At 41.2% G+C, this 18,022-nt stretch overlaps 1 pseudogene; it reads left to right on the forward strand.

Moving 5' to 3' along the window:
• The first annotated feature begins 16,898 nt into the window (after nucleotides 1-16,898).
• LOC112608630 lies at nucleotides 16,899-17,574 on the forward strand (annotated as a pseudogene).
• Nucleotides 17,575-18,022: the final 448 nt, after the last annotated feature.

Raw genomic sequence — 18,022 nt, forward strand, 5'->3', positions numbered from 1 at the left:
CGCCTGTAATCCCAGTCCTTTGGGAGGCCGAGGCAGGCGAATCACCTGAGGTCAGGAGATCGAGATCAGCCTGGCCAACATGGCGAAAACCCATCTCTACTAAAAATACAAAAATTAACTGGGTTAGGTGGCATGCACCCGTAAACCCAGCTACTTGGGAGGCTGAGGCAGAAGAATCACTTGAACCCAGGAGGTGGAGGTTGCACTGAGCTGAAAGCATTCCATCCTGGGCAACAGAGTGAGACTTTGTCTCAAAAAAATAAAAATTTAAAAAAAAAATCGTAAGAGGCTCACATATCTACTCAAATTGTGGTAGAAGTTTCTATTCTTGCAACCTGAGTTAGGTTGCAAACTTTGACCAGATGAATTACAGAAGGGTATAATTTGAATCCTGTAGAAGGATATGGACTAGAAGGCCCCTGTTGTCATGGTGACTATGAAAACGGCTCACTGTATCCAGATGTAGCTCAGGTAGAATCATTCTGGAAGCCTGCAAAGCTCAGATCCTGCTCCCCAATGTCAAATCTCTAACCAATAATCACCTTATTGTGTTAACAAATTTTCAACTCTATAGCTTCAACTTGTTTAAGATGTCAACCTCAGTTTTCCTGACAAGGTAACTATCTCACAGCCATGAACTGTTGAGCCAGTCACCTCAGCTTGGCCCCCTGAGTTGGTAACTCTATCATGGTTGTGAATTCTTGACCTAGTAATCTGAACTCCCTGGAGATGCTAGAACTCAGTGAGTAAGTGACTTTTCAAACCTGAAAAGGCTTAGAATTAAAAATAGAGATGATAAATAAATCAAACCTATTACGTTAATAATTTTGTGTTTATAATAAGTTCATATGTGTGGGAGTATGGTACTTAAAGTGTAATTTTAATATAATATGGCATATTGAAGAATCCAATAGATTAACTTAATTTGATCAATTAGACCTGTGAGGTGTATGAAAATTTAATTAGGGTTATAAATAGTATTAGAATATTTGACAATTAGACCTAATAAATTTGCACGTTTAATATACATAATAATTTTTAGTTGAGTACTTGGGAAGGATTTGCTTATCAGGGATGGAAATTTTTTGCTTTTTTTAAATTTATAATTTAAAAAAATTTTTTCCATAGGTTATTGGGGTACAGGTGGTGTTTGGTTACATGAGTAAGTTCTTTAATGATGATTTGTGAGATTTTGGTGCACCCATCACCCGAGCAGTATACACTGCACCCTATTTGTTGTCTTTTATCCCTTGCCCCCTCCCACCCTTCTCCCCAAGTCCCCAAAGTCCATTGTATCATTCTTATGCCTTTGCATCCTCACAGCTTAGCTCCCACATATCAGTGAGAGCATACAATGTTTGGTTTTCCATTCCTAAGTTACTTCACTTAGAATAACAGTCTCCAATCTCATCCAGATCGCTGCAAATGCTGTTAATTCATTCCTTTTTATGGGTGAGTAGTATTCCATTGCATATATATGCCACAGTTTCTTTATTCACTCATCGATTGATGGGCATTTGGGTTTGTTCCACGATTTCGCAATTGTGAATTGTGCTGCTATAAATATGTGTGTGCAAGTTATCTTTTTCATATAATGACTTCTTTTCCTCTGTGTAAATAACCAGTAGTGGGATTGCTGGATCAAATGGTAGTTCTGCTTTTAGTTCTTTAAGGAATTTCCATACTGTTTTCCGTAGTGGTTGTACTAGTTTACATTCCCACTAGCAGTGTAGAAATGTTCCCTGATCATCTCATCCATGCCAACATCTACTGTTTTTTATTTTTTGATTATGGCCATTCTTGCAGGAGTAAGGTGATATCACCTTGTGGTTTTGATTTGCATTACCCTGATTGTTAGTGATGTCAAGCATTTTTTCATGTTTGTTGGGCATTTGTATATCTTCTTTTGAGAATTGTCTATTCATGTCCTTAGCCCACTTTTTGATGGGATTGTTTGTTTTATTTCTTGCTGATTTGTTTGAGTTCGTTGTAGATTCTGGATATTAGTCCTTTGTCAAATGCATAGATTGTTAAAAATTTTTCCCACTCTGTGGGTTGTCTGTTTATTCTGCTGACTGTTCCTTTTGCCATGCAAAAGCTCGTTAGTTTAATTCAGTTCCAGCTATTTATCTTTGTTTTTATTGCATTTGCTTTTGGGTTCTTGGTCATGAAATCCTTGCCTAAGCCAATGTTCAGAAGGGTTTTTCCAATGTTATCTTCTAGTATTTTTCTAGTGTCAGGTCTTAGATTTAAGTCCTTAATCCATCGTGGGTTGATTTTTGTATAAGGAGAGATATGAAGATCCAGTTTCATTCTCCTGCTTGTGGCTAGCTAGTTATCCCCATGCCATGTGTTGAAAAGGGTATCCTTTTCCCACTTCATGTTTTTGTTTGCTTTGTTGAAGATCAGTTGGCTGTAAGTATTTGGGTTTATTTTTGAGTTCTCTATTCTGTTCCATTGGTCTATGTGCCTATTTTTATACCAGTACTATGCTATTTTGGTGACTATGGCCTTATAGTATAGTTTGAAATCAGGGAGTGTGATGCCTCCAGATTTGTTCTTTTTGCTTAGTCTTGCTTTGTCTATGTGGGCTCTTTATTGGTTCCACATTAATTTTAGATTTTTTTTTATAATTCTGTGAAGAATGATGGTGGTATTTTGATGGGAATTGCATAGAATTTGTAGATTCCTTTTGGCAGTATGGTCATTTTCACAATATTGATTCTACCCATCCATGAGCATGGGATGTGTTTCCACTTGTTTATGTTATTTATGATTTCTTTTAGCAGTGTTTGTAGTTTTCCTTGTAGAGGTCTTTTGCTTCCTTGGTTGTGTATATTCCTAAGTATTTTATTTATTTATTTATTTTTGCAGCTATTGTAAAAGGAATTGAGTTCTTGATTTGGTTCTCTGCTTGGTTGCTGTTGGTGTATAGAGGAGGTACTGATTTGTGTACATTAACCTTGTATCCGGAAACTTTGCTGAATTCTTTAATGAGTTCAAGGAGCTTTCTGCAGGGGTCTTTGGGTTTTTGAGGTAAACAATCATATCGTCAGCAAATGGTGACAGTTTGACTTCCTCTTTACCAATTTGGATGCCCTTTCTTTCTTTCTCTTGTCTGATTGTTCTGGCTAGGACTACCAGTACTATGTTGAAGAGAAATAGTGAGAATGGGCATCCTTATCTTATTCCAGTTCTCAGAGGGAATGCTTTCAACTTTTCCCCATTCAGTATTATGTTGGCTGTGGGTTTGTCATAGATGGTTTTTATTACGTTGAGGTATGTCCCTTGTATGCTGATTTTGCTGAGAGTTTTAATCATAAATGGATCCTGGATTTTGTCAAATGCTTTTTCTGCCTCTATTGAGATAATCATGTGATTTTTGTTTTTAATTCTGTTTATGTGATGTATCACATTTATTGACCTCCCTATGTTAAACCATCCTTGCATCCCTGATATGAAACCCACCTGATCATGGTGGATTATCTTTTTGATATGTGGTTGGATTCAGTTAGCTAGTATTTTGTTAAGGATTTTAGCGTATATGTTAATCAGGGATATCACTCTGCAGTTTTCTTTTTTGGTTATGTCCTTTCTTGGTCTTGGTATTAGGGTGATGCGGACTGCATAGAAAGAATTAGGGAGGGTTCCTTCTTTCTCTATCTTGTGGAATAGTGTCAAAAGGATTGGTATCAATTCTTCTTTAAATGTCTGGTAGAATTCTGCTGTGAATTTGTCTGGTCTTGTACTTTTTTGTTGTTGTTAACTTTTTTTTTTTTTTTTACTTTAAGTTCTAGGGTACATGTGCATAACGTGCAGGTTTGTTACATATGTATACTTGTGCCATGTTGGTGTGCTGCACCCATCAACTCGTCAGCACCCATCAACTCGTCCTTTACATCCGGTATAACTCCCAATGCAATCCCTCCCCTCTCCCCGCTCCCCATAATAGGCCCTGGTGTGTGATGTTCCCCTTCCCGAGTCCAAGTGATCTCATTGTTCAGTTCCCACCTATGAGTGAGAATATGTGGTGTTGGTTTTCTGTTCTTGTAATAGTTTGCTGAGAATGATGGTTTCCAGCTGCATCCATGTCCCTACAAAGGACACAAACTCATCCTTTTTTATGGCTGCATAGTATTCCATGGTGTATATGTGCCACATTTTCTTTTTTTTTTTTTTTTTGAGACGGAGTCTTGCTCTGTCGCCCAGGCTGGAGTGCAGTGGCCAGATCTCAGCTCACTGCAAGCTCCGCCTCCCGGGTTTCCGCCATTCTCCTGCCTCAGCCTCCCGAGTAGCTGGGACTACAGGCGCCGCCACCTCGCCCGGCTAATTTTTTGTGTTTTTAGTAGAGACGGGGTTTCGCCGTGTTAGCCAGGATGGTCTCGATCTCCTGACCTTGTGATCCGCCCGTCTCGGCCTCCCAAAGTGCTGGGATTACAGGCTTGAGCCACCGCGCCTGGCCGTGCCACATTTTCTTAATCCAGTCTGTCACTGAGGGACATTTGGGTTGATTCCAAGTCTTTGCTATTGTGAATAGTGCTGCAATGAACATATGTGTGCATGTGTCTTTATAGCAGCATGATTTATAATCCTTTGGGTATATACCCAGTAATGGGATGGCTGGGTCATATGGTACTTCTAGTTCTAGATCCTTGAGGAATCACCATACTGTTTTCCATAATGGTTGAACTAGTTTACAATCCCACCAACAGTGTAAAAGTGTTCCTATTTCTCCACATCCTCTCCAGCACCTGTTGTTTCCTGACTTTTTAATGATTGCCATTCTAACTGGTGTGAGATGGTATCTCATTGTGGTTTTGATTTGCATTTCTCTGATGGCCAGTGATGACGAGTATTTTTTCATGTGTCTGTTGGCTGTATGCATGTCTTCTTTTGAGAAATGTCTGTTCATATGCCTTGCCCACTTTTTGATGAGGTTGTTTGTTTTTTTCTTGTAAATTTGTTTGAGTTCTTTGTAGGTTCTGGATATTAGCCCTTTGTCAGATGAGTAGATAGCAAAAATTTTCTCCCATTCTGTAGGTTGCCTGTTCACTCTGATGGTAGTTTCTTTTGCTGTGCAGAAGTTCTTTAGTTTAATTAGATCCCATTTGTCAATTTTGGCTTTTGTTGCCATTGCTTTTGGTGTTTTAGACATGAAGTCCTTGCCCATGCCTATGTCCTGAATGGTATTTACCTAGGTTTTCTTCTAGGGTTTTTATGGTATTAGGTCTAACATTTAAGTCTCTAATCCATCTTGAATTAATTTTCATATAAGGAGTAAGGAAAGGATCCAGTTTCAACTTTCTACTTATGGCTAGCCAATTTTCCCAGCACCATTTATTAAATAGGGAATCCTTTCCCCATTTCTTGTTTTTGTCAGGTTTGTCAAAGATCAGATGGCTGTAGATGTGTGGTATTATTTCTGAGGACTCTGTTCTATTCCATTGGTCTATATCTCTGTTTTGGTACAAGTACCATGCTGTTTTGGTTACTGTAGCCTTGTAGTATAGTTTGAAGTCAGGTAGCATGATGCCTCCATCTTTGTTCTTTTGACTTAGGATTGTCTTGGCAATGCGGGCTCTTTTTTGGTTCCATATGAACTTTAAAGCAGTTTTTTCCAATTCTGTGAAGAAACTCATTGGTAGCTTGATGGGGATGGCACTGAATCTATAAATTACCTTGGGCAGTATGGCCATTTTCACGATATTGATTCTTCCTATCCATGAGTATGGTATGTTCTTCCATTTGTTTGTGTCCTCTTTTATTTCACTGAGCAGTGGTGTGTAGTTCTCCTTGAAGAGGTCCTTTACATCCCTTGTAAGTTGGATTCCTAGGTATTTTATTCTCTTTGAAGCAATTGTGAATGGAAGTTCATTCATGATTTGGCTCTCTGTTTGTCTGTTACTGGTGTATAAGAATGCTCGTTATTTTTGCATATTAATTTTGTATCTGAGACTTTGCTGAAGTTGCTTATCAGCTTAAGGAGATTTTGGGCTGAGATGAAAGGGTTTTCTAAATATACAATCATGTCATCTGCAAACAGGGACAATTTGACTTCTTCTTTTCCTAACTGAATACCCTTGATTTCTTTCTCTTGCCTGATTGCCCTAGCCAGAACTTCCAACACTATGTTGAATAGGAGTGGTGAGAGAGGGCAGCCCTGTCTTGTGCCAGTTTTCAAAGGGAATGCTTCCAGTTTTTGCCCATTCAGTATGATATTGGCTGTGGGTTTGTCATAAATAGCTCTTATTACTTTGAGATACGTTCCATCAATACCAAATTTATTGAGAGTTTTTAGCATGAATGGGCTGTTGAATTTTGTCAAAGGCCTCTTCTGCATCTATTGAGATAATCATGTTGTTTTTGTCTTTGGTTCTGTTTATATGCTGGATTACGTTTATTGATTTGCGTATGTTGAACCAGCCTTGCATCCCAGGGATGAAGCCCACTTGATCATGGTGGATAAGCTTTTTGATGTGCTGCTGGATTCAGTTTGCCAGTATTTTATTGAGGATTTTTGCATTGATGTTCATCAGGGATATTGGTCTAAAATTCTCTTTTTTTGTTGTGTCTCTGCCAGGCTTTGGTATCAGGATGATGTTGGCCTCATAAAATGAGTTAGGGAGGATCCCCTCTTTTTCTATTGATTGGAATAGTTTCGGACGGAATGGTACCAGCTCATCCTTGTACCTTTGGTAGAATTCAGCTGTGAATCCATCTGGTCCTGGACTTTTTTTGGTTGGTAGGCTATTAATTATTGCCTGAATTTCAGAGCCTGCTATTGGTCTATTCAGGGATTCAACTTCTTCCTGGTTTAGTCTTGGGAGAGTGTAAGTGTCCAGGAAATTATCCATTTCTTCTAGATTTTCTAGTTTATTTGTGTAGAGGTGTTTATAGTATTCTCTGATGGTAGTTTGTATTTCTGTGGGGTCAGTGGTGATATCCCCTTTATCATTTTTTATTGCGTCTATTTGATTCTTCTCTCTTTTCTTCTTTATTAGTCTTGCTAGCGGTCTATCAATTTTGTTGATCTTTTCAAAAAACCAACTCCTGGATTCATTGATTGTTTGGAGGGTTTTTTGTGTCTCTATCACCTTCAGTTCTGCTCTGATCTTAGTTATTTCTTGCCTTCTGCTAGCTTTTGCATGTGTTTGCTCTTGCTTCTCTAGTTCTTTTAATTGTGATGTTAGAGTGTCAATTTTAGATCTTTCCTGCTTTCTCTTGTGGGCATTTAGTGCTATAAATTTCCCTCTACACACCACTTTAAATGTGTCCCAGAGATTCTGGTATGTTGTGTCTTTGTTCTCATTGGTTTCAAAGAACATCTTTATTTCTGTCTTCATTTCGTTATGTATCCAGTAGTCATTCAGGAGCAGGTTGTTCAGTTTCCATGTAGTTGAGCGGTTTTGATTGAGTTTCTTAGTCCTGAGTTCTAGTTTGATTGCACTGTGGTCTGAGAGACAGTTTGTTATAATTTCTGTTCTTGTACATTTGCTGAGGAGTGCTTTACTTCCAATTATGTGGTCAATTTTGGAATAAATGTGATGTGGTGCTGAGAAGAATGTATATTCTGTTGATTTGGGGTGGAGAGTTCTGTAGATGTCTATTAGGTCTGCTTGGTGCAGAGATGAGTTCAATTCCTGGATATCCTTGTTAACTTTCTGTCTCGTTGATCTGTCTAATGTTGACAGTGGAGTGTTGAAGTCTCCCATTATTATTGTATGGGAGTCTAAGTCTCTTTGTAAGTCTTTCAGGACTTGCTTTGTGAATCTGGGTGCTCCTGTATTGGGTGCGTATATATTTAGGATAGTTAGCTCTTCCTGTTGAATTGATCCCTTTACCATTATGTAATGGCCTTCTTTGTCTCTTTTGATCTTTGATGGTTTAAAGTCTGTTTTATCAGAGACTAGGATTGCAAGCCCTGCTTTTTTTGTTCTCCATTTGCATAGTAGATCTTCCTCCATCCCTTTATTTTGAGCCTGTGTGTGTCTCTGCATGTGAGATGGGTCTCCTGAATACAGCAAACTGATGGGTCTTGACTCTTTATCCAGTTTGCCAGTCTGTGTCTTTTAATTGGACCATTTAGTCCATTTACATTTAAGGTTAATATTGTTATGTGTGAACTTGATCCTGTCATTATGATATTAACTGGTTATTTTGCTCGTTAGTTGATGCAGTTTCTTCCTAGCATTGGTGGTCTCTACATTTTGACATGTTTTTGCAATGGCTGGTACCGGTTGTTCCTTTCCATGTTTAGTGCTTCCTTCAGGGTCCCTTGTAAGGCAGGCCTAGTGGTGACAAAATCTCTAAGCATTTGCTTATCTGTAAAGGATTTTATTTCTCCTTCACTTATGAAACTTAGTTTGGCTGGATATGAAATTCTGGGTTGAAAATTCTTTTCTTTAAGAATGTTGAATATTGGGCCCCACTCTCTTCTGGCTTGTAGAGTTTCTGCTGAGAGAGCTGCTCTTAGTCTGATGGGCTTCCCTTTGTGGATAACCCGACCTTTCTCTCTGGCTGCCCTTAACAGTTTTTCCTTCATTTCAACTTTGGTGAATCTGATAATTATGTGTCTTGGAGTTACTCTTCTTGAGGAGTATCTTTGTGGCGTTCTCTGTATTTCCTGAATTTGAATGTTGGCCTGCCTTACTAGGTTGGGGAAGTTCTCCTGGATGATATCCTGAAGAGTGTTTTCCAACTTGGTTCCATTTTCCCCCTCACTTTCAGGCACCCCAATCAGACGTAGATTTGGTCTTTTCACATAATCTCATACTTCTTGAAGGCTTTGTTCATTTCTTTTTCCTCTATTTTCTTTAGACTTCTCTTCTCACTTCATTTCATTCATTTGATCCTCAATCGCTGACACTCTTTCTTCCAGTTGATCGAGTCGGTTACTGAAGCTTGTGCATTTGTCACGTATTTCTCGTGTCATGGTTTTTATCTCTGTCAGTTCGTTTATGGCCTTCTCTGCATTGATTATTCTAGTTATCCATTCTTCCATTCTTTTTTCAAGATTTTTAGTTTCTTTGTGCTGGGTATGTAATTCCTCCTTTAGCTCTGAGAAGTTTGATGGACTGAAGCCTTCTTCTCTCAACTCATCGAAGTCATTCTCCGTCCAGCTTTGATCCATTGCTGGCGATGAGCTGCGTTCCTTTGGAGGGGGAGATGCGCTCTTATTTTTTGTATTTCCAGCTTTTCTGCCCTGCTTTTTCCCCATCTTTGTGGTTTTATCTGCCTTTGGTCTTTGATGATGGTGACGTACTGATGGGGTTTTGGTGTGGGTGTCCTTCCTGTTTGTTAGTTTTCCTTCTAACAGTCAGGACCCTCAGCTGTAGGTCTGTTGGAGATTGCTTGAGGTCCACTCCAGACCCTGTTTGCCTGGGTATCAGCAGCAGAGGCTGCAGAAGATAGAATATTGCTGAATAGCGAGTGTACCTGTCTGATTTTTGCTTTGGAAGCTTCATCTCAGGGGTGTACCCCGCTGTGTGAGGTGTGGGGTATCGGTCTGCCCCTAGTGGGGGATGTCTCCCAGTTAGGCTACTCAGGGGTCAGGGACCCACTTGAGCAGGCAGTCTGTCCATTCTCAGATCTCAGCCTCCAAGTTGGGAGATCCACTGCTCTCTTCAAAGCTGTCAGACAGGGTCGTTTGCGTCTGCAGAGGTTTCTGCTGCTTTTTTGTTTGTTTGTTTAGCTGTGCCCTGTCCCCAGAGGTGGAGTCCACAGAGACAGGCAGGCCTCCTTGAGCTGCTGTGGGCTTCACCCAGTTTGAGCTTCCCAGGGGCTTTGTTTACCTACTTAAGCCTCAGCAATGGTGGGCGCCCCTCCCCCAGCCTCACTGTTGCCTTGCCTTTAGATAGCAGACTACTGTGCTAGCAACGAGGGAGGCTCCATGGGCATGGGACCCTCCTGGCCAGGTGTGGGATATAATCTCCTGGTGTGCTGTTTGCTAAGACCCTTGGTAAAGCACAGTATTGGGATGGGAGTTACCCGATTTTCCAGGTGTTGTGTGTCTCAGTTCCCCTGGCTAGGAAAAGGGATTCCCTTCCCCCTTGCACTTCCCAGGTGAAGCGATGCCTCGCCCTGCTTCAGCTCTCGCTGGTCGGGCTGCAGCAGCTGACCAGCACCGATTGTCCAGCACTCCCTAGTGAGATGAACCCAGTACCTCAGTTGAAAATGCAGAAATCACCCGTCTTCTGTGTTGCTGCCGCTGGGAGCTGGAGACTGGAGCTGTTCCTATTCGGCCATCTTGCTCCACTCCTCGTTGTTGGTAACTTTCTAATTACCACTTTAATCTTGCTGCTTGTTATTGGTCTGTTCAGGGTATCTAATTCTTTCTGATTTAGCTAGGAGGGTTGTATTTTTCCAGGAATTTATCCATCTCTTCTAGGTTTTCTAGTTTATGTGCATAAAGGTGTTCATAGTAGCCTTGAATGATCTTTTGTATTTCTGTGGTGTCAGTTGTAGTATCTCCCATTTCATTTCTTATTGAGGTTGTTTGGATTTTCTCTCTTCTTTTCTTGGTTAATCTTGCTAATGATCTGTCAATTTTATTTATCTTTTCAAAGAACCATTTTCTTGTTTCATTTATCTTTTGTATTTTTTTTGTTTCAATTTCATTTAATTCTGCTCTGATCTTGGTTATTTCCTTTCTTCTACTGAATTTGGGTTTGGTTTGTTCTTGTTTCTCTAGTTCCTTGAAGTGTGACCTTAGAATGTCAGTTTGTGCTCTTTCAGTCTTTTTGATGTAGGCATTTCGGGCTATGAACTTTCCTCTTAGCACTGCCTTTACTGTATCCCAGAGGTTTTAATAGGTTGTGTCATTATTGTTGTTCAGTTCAAAGAATTTTTTTTTTTTTTTTTTTTTTTGAGATGGAGTCTCGCTCTGTCACCCAGGCTGGAGTGCAGTGGCCGGATCTCAGCTCACTGCAAGCTCTGCCTCCCGGGTTTACACCATTCTCCTGCCTCAGCCTCCCCAGTAGCTGGGACTACAGGCGCCCACCACCTCGCCCGGCTAGTTTTTTGTATTTTTTAGTAGAGAGGGGGTTTCACCGTGTTAGCCAGGATGGTCTCGATCTCCTGACCTCGTGATCCGCCCGTCTCGGCCTCCCAAAGTGCTGGGATTACAGGCTTGAGCCACCGCGCCCGGCCCAGTTCAAAGAATTTTTAAATTTCCATCTTGATTTTGTTTCTGACCCAGTGATCATTCAGGAGCAGTGTATTTAATTTCAATGTATTTGCATGGTTTTGAAGGTTTCTTTAGGAAATGATTTCCAGTTTTATTCCACTGTGGTCTGAGAGAGTGCTTAATATAATTTCAATTTTCTTAAATTTATTGAGGCTCCTTTTGTGGCCTATTATATGGTCTATCTTGGAGAAAGGTCCATGCACTGTTGTATAGGATGTGTATTCTGGGGTTGTTGGATGGAAAATTCTGTATATATCTGTTAAGTACATTTGTTCCAAGGTATAGTTTAAATTCATTGATTTTTTGTTGACTTTCTGTCTTGACCTATCTAGTGCTGTCAGTGGAGTATTGAAGGCCCCTACTATTATTGTGTTGGTGTCTATCTCATTTCTTAGGTCTATTAGTAATTGTTTTACAAATTTGGGAGCCCCAGTGTTAGGTGCATATATGTTTAGAATTATGATATTTTCCTGTTGGATAAGGCTTTTTACCATTATATAATGTCTCTCTTTGTCTTTTTTAAACTGCTGTTGCTTTAAAGTTTGTTTTGTCTGACATAAGAATAGCTACCCCTGCTCGCTTTTGGTGTCCATTTGCATGAAATGCCTTTTTCCACCCATTTACTTTAAGTTTATGTGAGTCCTTATATGTTAGGTGAGTCTCTTGAAGGTAGCAGATACTTGGTTGGTTAATTCTTATCCATTCTGCAGTTCTGTATCTTTTAAGTGGAGCATTTAGGCCATTTACATTCAATATTAGTATTGCGATGTGAGGTACCATTCCATTCATCATGCTATTTGTTGCCTGTGTACCTTCTTGTTGTTGTTTTATAGGTCCTGTGAGATTTATGCTTTAAAGAGGTTTTGTTTTCATGTGTTTCCAGGATTTTTTTCAAGATTTAGAGCTCCTTTGAGCAGTTCTTGTAGTGGTGGCTTGGTAATGGCAAATTCTCTCAGCATTTGTCTAAAAAAGACTGTATCTATCCTTCTGTATGGTGCTTAGTTTTGCTGGATACAAAATTCTTGGCTGATAAGTGTTTTGTTTGAGGAGGCTGAAGATAGGGCCCCAATCCTTTCTAACTTATAGGGTTTCTGCTGAGAAATCTGCTGTTAATCTGATAAGTTTTCCTTTATAGGTTACCTGGTGCTTTTGTCTCACAGCTCTTAGGATTTTTTCCTTCATCTTAACTTTAGATAACCTGATGACAATGTGCCCAGGTGACGATATTTTTGCAATGAACTTCCCAGTTGTTCTTCGCACTTCCTGTATTTGGATGTCTAGGTCTTTAGCAAGGCTGGGGAAGTTTTCCTTGATTATTCCCTCAAATATGTTTTCCAAACTTTTAGATTTCTCTTCTTCCTCAGGAACACCAACTATTCTTAGGTTTGGTGGTTTAACATAATCCCAGACTTCTTGAAGGCTTTATTCATGTTTTCTTATTCTTTTTTCTTTGCCTTTGTTGGATTGGATTAATTTGAAGAACTTGTCTTTGAGCTCTGAATTTCTTTCTTCTACTTGTTCAATTTTATTGCTGAGACTTTACAGAGCATTTTGCATTTCTCTAAGTGTGTCCAACGTTTCCTGAAGTTTTGATTGTTTTTTCTTTATGCTATCTATTTTCTTGAATATTTCTGTCTTCATTTCTTGTATTGTTTTTTTGGATTTCCTTGCATAGGGCTTCACCTTTCTCTAGTGCCTCCCTGATTAGCTTAATAACTAACCTCCTGAATTCTTTTTCAGGTAAATCAAGGATTTCTTTTTGGTTTGGATTCATTGCTGGTGAGCTAGTGTGACTTTTGGGGGGTATTTAAGAGTCTTGTTTTGTCATATTATCAGGGTTGCTTTTATGGTTCCTTCTCATTTGGGTAGGCTCTGTCAAAGGGAAGGTCTAGGGCTAGAGGCAGTTGTTCAGATTCTTTTGTCCAATGGGGTGTTCCTTTGATGTAGTACTCTCCCCGCTTCCGTATGGATGTGGTTTCCTGAGAGCCGAGCTGTAGTGATTGTCATCTCTCTTCTGGGTCTAGTCACCCAGCAAGTCTACCAGGCTCTGTGGTAATACCAGGAGTTGTCTTCACAGAGTCCTGTGATGTGAACCATCTTTGGGTCTCTCAGCTCTGGATACAGCTCCTGTTCCAGTGGAGGTGGCAGGGTGGTGAAATAGACTGTGAGGGTTCTTAGCTTTTGTGGCTTAATGCTCTATTTTTGTGCTGGCTGGCCTTCTGCTGGGAGGTGGTGCTTTCTAGAGAGCATCAGCTGTGGTAGTATGAAGAGGAACTGGTGGTGGGTGGGGCCCTAGAACTCTCAAGAGTATATGTCCTTTGTCTTCAGCTACCAGGGTGGGTAGGGAAGGACCATCAGGTGCAGGCAGGGCTAGGGATGTCTGAGCTCAGACTCTCCTTGGGAGGGTTTTGCTGTGGCTTCTGTGTGGGATGGGAGTGAGGTTCCCAGGTCAATGGAGCTATGTTCCTAGGAGGATTATGGCTGCCTCTGCTGAGTCACGCAGGTTGTCCGGGAAGTGGGGGAAAGCGCAGTCACAAGCCTCATCCAGCTCCCACACAATCCAAAGGGCCGGTCTCACTCCCACTATGCCCCGCTAATGGCACTGAGTCTGTTTCCAGGCAATGGGTAAGCAGGGCTGGGAACTTGCCCCAGGCTACCTGCCTCCCAGGTGTGAAAGAAAAGGGCTTGAGTTCTTCCCAAACCCGTGGAGTCTGCAAGCAGGATTCACACCCTCCCCCAAGTTCTGGTCAGGAGGCTTCTCAAATGCTTCAAATTGTTACAAAGTGCATCTGGAGACTTTCTTCTCTCCGTGGCATTTTTTCCTGCACCTCTGGCCACCCTCTCAAACAAGTCCTGTGATGCCAGGCAGGAATGGCCTGCTTAGGGACTCAGCGAGCTCCCAGGGCCTTTCCCACTGCTTCTTCTACCCCTGTATTTCACTCGGCTCTCTAAATTGACTCAGCTCCAGGTAAGGTCGAAATCCTCTCCCAAAAACTAGATCTTTGGTTTCCTTAGTGGCGGCATGTGTTCAAAAGCAGAGGGTCTCCCTTTCCCACTTCCGCAGTTTGGGCACTCACAGTATTTGGGGTGTCTCCCAGGTCCTGCAGGAGCAGTTCACTTCCTTCAGAGGGTCTGTGGGTCCTCACAGGATTCCTGACTTATTCCTGCAGTCGTTCTGGAGCTAAAATTCACCATGCGAGCCTCCACATGCTGCTCTGTCCATCAGAGTCAGAGTTGCAATCTAGTCCTGCCTCCTCAGTGATGAACTTGACTGGTTAGGCATATTGACAGGTATAAAATGAAAAAAGAATATATGAAATTTAGAAATTCAGTTTAAAATTCTAATATAATTATGTTGTATAAGCTTATAAGTGAGACTGTTTAAAAGAGTTTAGATAGTTCTACCTGAGTTACTTGAACAATAATAAAAGATCCCCTTAAACTGAATTATTATTTTATATAAGCTCAGTTTATAAGTATACTATTCTATCTGTAAATCTATATAATAGATTACATATAATAGACTTACAGATAGAATAGTATACTTATGAACTGAATTTTAAGACTTAAATAAACCTAGGTATTGAGTTTTAAATTAATAAATTAAATATTAACTTAAAACCTAAGCTGCTGTAAGTAGTCTTTTTGTGTTCACAGAATCTGCCCTCAGACATGAAAAAAAAAAATTACATGACACTATTGTTATCTACATTTAACAGATGAAGAAACTAACACTCAGAAAGGTTAAGAAGCCAGAGTCAGCTCCATGAATGTCTGGCTCTAAAACCTGTGTCCCCACTTAACATATGGCTTCCTTAACTGACCAACTCCCTAAAGAGCAAGGTGACTTGGGAACAATTAAATAAAATGTTTTGAAGTAACTTTACCAAGGTCTGATTATATGTATTATAGATTGATTTTATAGCTAAGCAGTCAATTTCAGCTTAAGAAAAGAGCATTTTTTGGCTCACGTAGCTGAAAAGTTTGACTTCAGACATGGTAGCGTCAGAAATGGTAGTTACCCATTCAGAGACAGGCTTTCTTTCCCTTTGTGCTACAAGACAGCTGGAGCTATCCCTCTGGGCTAAAGTACGGCTAAAACATGGACTGCCTCTCTTCTAATTGTTCTCACAAAAGAATCATTTCATCTCACTGATATGAGTAGGTCATGGGTCCATTCTGGAACTGATCACTGTGACCAGGGGAAGGTGATGCTTTAATGGTCATGCCTGGGGTCAGAAATTGACCCTTGGAGTTTGGGGTGGAGTTAACTATTCCATAAACATATGGACTGAGAGTAGGGAAGGAGCGACCTTCCTTGAAAAGGGTGATTGGATGGCAGGCAGCCAAAATAGATGCCCACTATAGGGGGCAACTTTACCTCTCTTACTTTAAAGTTCTTTGTAGTACCTCACTATATCATTCATATTTACTGCTGACATTTCTCTTTCTTTTGGCCAAGAATCATGATACTACACTATAACTTAATTGAGCGTCATTTATTTCTCCTGTGACTGCATGTCAAAGGCAAGGGATATCTGTATTGCTTTTCTTCAGTGACCTACGTAAATGCTTGTCTAAATGAAAAAAACCTAGATTACAGGAGACTGGGTTTGTTACGTAAGAGAAGAAATGTTGGAAAAGTGTTTTTAGGGAATTGTAGGTGGCAGCTCTGTAGTGTAAGGAGGAAAAGTCAAATTCACTAAACGCTTATTGATAACTTTCTTTGTGTTAGGCTGATCTGTCTTGGGGACAGTGTTCCAGTGGCCTTCAAAGAGCAACCAGTCTGAGCCAGGTGTGGTGACTTGCACCTGTAGTCCCAGCTGCTTGGGAGGCTGAGGTGTGAGGATTTCTTGAGCCTGGGAGGCTGAGGCTGCAGTGAGCCATGATTGTGCCATGCATTCCAGCCTGGGTGGCAGAGCAAGACCCTGTCTTAAAAACAAACAAAAAACGAAGAGTAACTAGTCTAGAGGAAGAGACTGGATGAAGGGTATTGGTTACTGTGATTTGGTTTTGGCCTAGATCTAGGTTATTATGGATTGCATAGAGCTTTGGTAATAGACTGAGTCCTGGAGAAGGTTTGGGTTGCCATGTATGATGTTGGTTGGGTTTAAGGTTCTTATTTTTCATTTATTGAGCATCCCTGTCAGATTCTTGACACCCAGAGCCTGGGGCATGGGAATGAGCAGGTAAGAAGACTCCCAGGATAGGCCCCGGTCTTGATTCAGGGTTACACCCATTACTCTGTTAACAATGTCAGGAACCTAGCTAAAAATAGAGATTGAGATACCCACCAAAGCACAGACATAGGGGCAGACTGGGATAAAGCAGAGACCCACGCTGCCAGGCACCCAGTGAAACAGTGCATTTTCCCAAAGACAGCATGACTGCTGAGATGGAAGCATTACTGCCCAGTTCCAGAGGGAGGCTGTGAAGGGTGTCTGGGCTTCAGACTCAGTTTAGTAGAATTGCGCATACTTTTTACTTTGGCTGTGCAGAGGAAAGACATCTATAAAACATTGCACTCATTTGGAAAACCTGACTGTGGTCATTTTGAAGCCAAGGCTTGCTTAGAAAGTGTGGAAATTGATAAAGTAAAGGAAATTGATAAAGTAAAGATCTGTGCAAGGGTTTCCTCTGCCTAATCCTCCCACCTTCCCCATTCAAACCTAAACTCAAGCCTGCTGCTCTCCAGCCTAGCGTTGCTCTTGCCATGGCTCTCAGCGATGCTGACATGCAAAAGCAGGTAAAGCATATGATGGCTTTCATTGAACAAGAAGCCAATTAGAAAGCAGAAGAAATAGATGCAAAGGCAGAAGAAGAGTTCAACATAGAGAAAGGTCGGCTTGTGCAAACCCAAAGACTAAAGATTATGGAATACTATGAGAAGAAAGAGAAACACATTGAGCAGCAGAAGAAAATTCAGATGTCCAATCTGATGAATCAAGCAAGGCTCAAAATCCTCAGAGCGAGAGATGACCTTATCACAGACTTACTAAATGAAGCAAAACGGAGACTCAGCAAGGTAGTGAAAGATACAACCAGGTACCAAGTGCTGCTAGATGGACTGGTTCTCCAGGGTTTAGTACCAGTTGCTGGAGCACCAAATGATTGTTCGTTGCAGGAAACAAGACTTCCCTCTGGTAAAGGCTGCGGTGCAAAAGGCAATCCCTATGTACAAAATTGCCACCAAAAACAATGTTGATGTCCAAATGGACCAGGAGTCCTACCTGCCGGAGGACATAGCTGGTGGAGTTGAGATCTATAATGGGGATCATAAAATAAAGGTTTCCAACACCCCAAAAAGCCAGCTGGATCTCATAGCCCAGCAGATGATGCCAGAAGTCCGGGGAGCCTTGTTTGGTGCAAATGCCAGTAGGAAGTTTTAGGACTAAGCCTCAGGAGGTGGAGCTCGTTCTCGGCTCTCCTGCTGTGATGTGGAAGATTCTGATATTTGAAGAAATACGAATGTTTCTGTAGCTTCCTCTTTACTGCCCCCATATTGCTCTGTATTTATCAGTGATGCCCCCTGTCACTAACACCTTGCCTAATTGTTCACAGTGGCGGAAGGCTTCATGTAATATGATCAGGACCCACCTCTAGTTCATCTGAAAGTAACACAGCATCCGTTTGGCTCTGCAGCACTAGGGGAGGGGGCAGATGGTGGCTTCATGGGCTTCCTGGGTCTCCGCTCTCCGTCTGGCCTAGAGGTGATGTGTTTGGTATTCTCAGCCCTGCAGTTCCCACTGTGGAGGCTTAAGGCACATGTGGCACACCACTCCTTCCAGCAGTTGTTGCTTCACTGTTACCTGTTTAGGCCTAGAAGTTTTCTCTCAC

Source organism: Theropithecus gelada, chromosome 1 (genome assembly GCF_003255815.1).
Source record: "Theropithecus gelada isolate Dixy chromosome 1, Tgel_1.0, whole genome shotgun sequence".
Lineage (NCBI taxonomy): Eukaryota > Metazoa > Chordata > Mammalia > Primates > Cercopithecidae > Theropithecus > Theropithecus gelada.